This window comes from Capricornis sumatraensis, chromosome 4 (genome assembly GCF_032405125.1).
Source record: "Capricornis sumatraensis isolate serow.1 chromosome 4, serow.2, whole genome shotgun sequence".
Classification (NCBI taxonomy): domain Eukaryota; kingdom Metazoa; phylum Chordata; class Mammalia; order Artiodactyla; family Bovidae; genus Capricornis; species Capricornis sumatraensis.
In genome coordinates this window covers 65992526-65996468 of record NC_091072.1, presented here as the reverse complement: position 1 = coordinate 65996468, position 3943 = coordinate 65992526, and the positions used below count along the sequence as shown (strand labels likewise).

Below are 3943 nucleotides of genomic sequence, written 5' to 3'. Positions count from 1 at the left end.
GAACCGGTATAAAGTCAGTGGAATGGCTGAGTATTAGTAAGTTATATTGTAGATCTATAGAGAGTTAATAAGAAACTGAACATAGTTAAGAAATAGCTCAAATGTCAGTGTGAAAGCATGAAGGCTTCTTGGGCAGCTTATAAACAGTTTCTTATCTTTTGCAAAAGGAGAGTACACATAGTTGAAGAGAAAATTCAGAATCTGATATTTAGGGTCATTGAACTGCAAAGATAATTCAATGTGTTCTGTTGAGGAACATTCTTATGATAAGGCCAGAGGTCTGCTTAGGAAAAGTTGGAGCATGGGTACATATGATGAGTGCCTGTAGGTGAATTCCCCCAAAAGGCTACAGTCCAACTACCTGCAGAGTTGGTCCAAACACCTCTGTGAAGAGCTAGACAGTTTCCCTTGCAGGAGGATAGTTCAGAGGTTGCTCCTACAAAGGTACGTCCCTCAGGATTTGCCTACCTTCTCTCCTGGCTTCTAGGCTGAAAAGTATGGTTAAATTCCAGTATTACCAAGCAGTGAGATGGAAATGTACTGGAACTACTAAACAAGAAAAGAAATAATTACCCTGTGAATCCTCAAGAATTAGCCTGTCAGGAAAGGATCCTTGGGATTGGATTTTCAGAGTATGTGGTCAACAGCTCAGGAAGCTCATGACTGAAAAAGAAAGAATTTATTGACTTGGAGCCATGCCCTTGAAAAGTGGGATTTAATGTTCTGGTAAAAATCTCAGAAAGTCTTGATAATATTAGAATTCCTGAATTGCCAAGCAAGATGGCAGAGGTGTGAAAAGGAGTGAAAGACTCTGGGAATGATCTGCTGAAGGCTGAAGCTGAAGCACCAACTTGGAGACAATGCTCTGCAAAGAATGTGTGCAGGCTGAATGGACCAGCAGTGCAGCAGAGGAAGTCCAGCGACAGAAAGGCTGAGGGCCATATGTCTAGTGCGTCAGAAGTGGGCTTTGAGAAACAGAAATATATATACATATAAGTCTCTGCCCTCAGTTCCTGGCACAATTCTTTTAATTTCCTAAGTAATAAAAATGCACCCAGAAACATCTTTTGTTTTAATATTTCGCCTTTTACCATAGTTCCTAATACAGAGTTCCTATGGGGTCACAAAGAGTCGGACACGACTGAGCAACTGAACTGAACTGAACTGAAATCCCTTGAAATTTGCCAGGTAATATTTGCATCTTTTGTTCTAAAGTGAAAGTGCTAGTTGCTAAGTCGTGTCCAACTCTTTGCAACCCTGTGAGCTGTAGCCTGAAGGGCTCCTCTGTCCATGGCATTCTCCAGGAAAGAATACTGGAGTAGCTTGCCATTCTTCTCCAGGGCATCTTCCCAACCCAGGGATTGCCCACATTGCGGGCAGATTCTTTACCCTCTGAGCCACCAGGGAAGCCCATGTTTTAACAGAAGACTCTTAGGAGGCTCCTGAATGGGAGCTGGTCCCCAGAAAGGCCAAATCATGATTAGAAGCTTGAAATCTTCAGACTCATTCCTCATTCTCTATAGGAGAGAGAGGGGTTAGAAATGAAGTTAATGATCAATCATGCCTATGTGATCAAGCTGCCATAAAAATCCCCAAAGTACTGTGCAGGGTCTAGAGAGCTTCAGGGAGGTTCAGGGAGCTCACTGCCTCTCTTTCCACACCTTGTCTTATGTATCTTTTCCATCTGGGTGATCGTCTGCATGTTTTGCCAAGTCCTTACATAATAAACACAAACAGTAACTGTTTTCCTGAATTCTGTGAGCAGCTCTAGCAAAGTAACTGAATGTGAGGAGGGAGTGGTGGGAGCCTGATTTAGTGCCTATCAGTTAGAAGCGCAGGTGACAACCGGGACTTGCAGTCCTCTGAAGGGGTGGGGGCAGTCTTGTGAGATGGAGCCCTTAAGCCGTGGACTCTATTCTAAAGGTAGATGCTGTCAGAACTGAGTCAAATTGTAGAACACCTAACTCAGAATCGCTTGGTGGCTGGAAACTCCCCACCCATCTGTTGTCAAAAATGTGTGAGTGTGGTAATAATGTGAGAATAAAGAATAAACTCAGGAGTTGTGTGGGTTTTTTTTTTTTTTTTACATAGGTTAGGGAGATATAATATGTGACCCCAGGTGTTTGCATCAAACTCAGTTCACACTTGGGTTCCTCCCCTCTGCCATGAAAATAGCAAGTCCCAGAGAGCAGCTGCTTTTTCAGTCTTGAATAAGATGTGCAGTAACAAGACCCAGTTGAGCCCTAGTACTCCCTGGTGGCTCAGAGGTTAAAGCGTCTGCCTCCAATGCAGGAGACCCAGGTTCAATCCCTGGGTGGGGAAGATCCCCTGGAAAAGGAAATGGTAACCCACTCCAGTATTCTTGCCTGGAGAATCCCATGGATGGAGAAGCCTAGTGGGCTACAGTCCACAGGATCGCAAAGAGTTGGACATGACTGAGCAACTTCACTTCACTTTGCTTCACTCATGTAACATAAACAGAAAGTAAATGTTTATGTCATGTCACTGATATTTTTAAATTGTGATTTCACCCAAAATTGACTGATTAACCAAGGTTTGAATTGAGGGTGTTGCAAAGATTTTTTTAAAATCTTATTCATTTTTTTCTTTTTAGTGACAAAAGGGAGAAAATAATAGAAGGTTCACCTTTGTTATTCAAAATGTTACAGAATTTTCATTATAAAAATCTTGAGTAATGAGCATTTTACATTTCTGTTTAACTAGACAGACTGCATTACTCTGCCATGATATTTCCAACTTAAAAAGTATTTCATGAAGAGTAGTCTAGGAAGTTTATCTATCTGAAACATGCAATCTCAAAAAAATTAAAATATATAATATGGGCCTTTGAACAATCAATAAAGCATTTCAAAGGTTATTATTTTTACAGACTTGGGAATTTCTTTCATTGTAAACCTCTTCAAAATTCATTTTCATGAAAGATAGCCCTCATTTAGGTCAAAAATGGTAAACAATTTTCATTCATTTAATAATATTTTAAAACACTAAAAATAAACTCTCAACCAATTATATTTTTAGGAAGATAAGGACAGTAATTCAAGTGATAGCTAATAAAGGTGTACTTTAAGGCAAACCAGAACATAGTAGATAGCATAGAATTTTACAGTTTCTTAACAAGATATAACTTAATAATCATCACAGAAACTATTTATGTATGAAACTTAAGTGAATAGCAATGTTACTTATTCCTTCAATCACTAAATAAGAAAAACAACAAAAGAATGCCATTGAGTAATCTGAATATTTCTTTCCTGTAGGGACAAGGAAACTTTTAACAGAGTTGTTTTTCCAGTTGCTTTCATCAGATTAAAGTTGGTTCCCACTCTGCCCTATACTCTTTCAAAACCTTGTGACCTAAGTTGAAGCCAAATTTAACATGTCTAAATACTACTTAAGAACTTTTGCTTAATGTTCCCAATGCACTTTGAGTTTAAAACTTGAAACTCAACTGCTTGAAGTTCAGCTCATAGCAATTTCCCATGGTCACTCCTGCGGAATTCTTTTCGGTCCTTATTTTGTTCCTCCTTGTTTCTCTATAGAGTCGTCTTCCTGTCACACACACACTATGTCACCAGCCTAGTCCTAGTTTGCCAGGGAATTTCCCGGTTTCAGACTAAAAATCTGGTGTCTTCAGAAACTGCTGAGGCATGGGCACACCAAAACAGGGGGTCAGCCTTATCCATCCAAATCCAATTCTGCCTGTAATAGTAGATAGAATCTGCAGTAGTGTAAGAATGAAAGGAGGGAGACAATAAGCAAGGATCAGTTCAGTTCAGTCGCTCAGTCGTGTCTGACTCTTTGCAACCCCATGGATTGCAGCATGCCAGGCCTCCATATCCATCACCAACTCCCAGAGTTTACTCAGACTCATGTTCCTTGAGTCAGTGATGCCATCCAACCATCTCATCCTCTGTCGTCCCCT

The 3943-nt window shown here is 40.3% G+C and overlaps 1 non-coding gene across 1 annotated transcript; it reads left to right on the top strand.

Moving 5' to 3' along the window:
* The first annotated feature begins 2250 nt into the window (after positions 1–2250).
* Positions 2251–2322, top strand: TRNAW-CCA (transfer RNA tryptophan (anticodon CCA)). The gene has a single exon. It is a non-coding gene; the product is annotated as a tRNA-Trp (tRNA).
* Positions 2323–3943: the final 1621 nt, after the last annotated feature.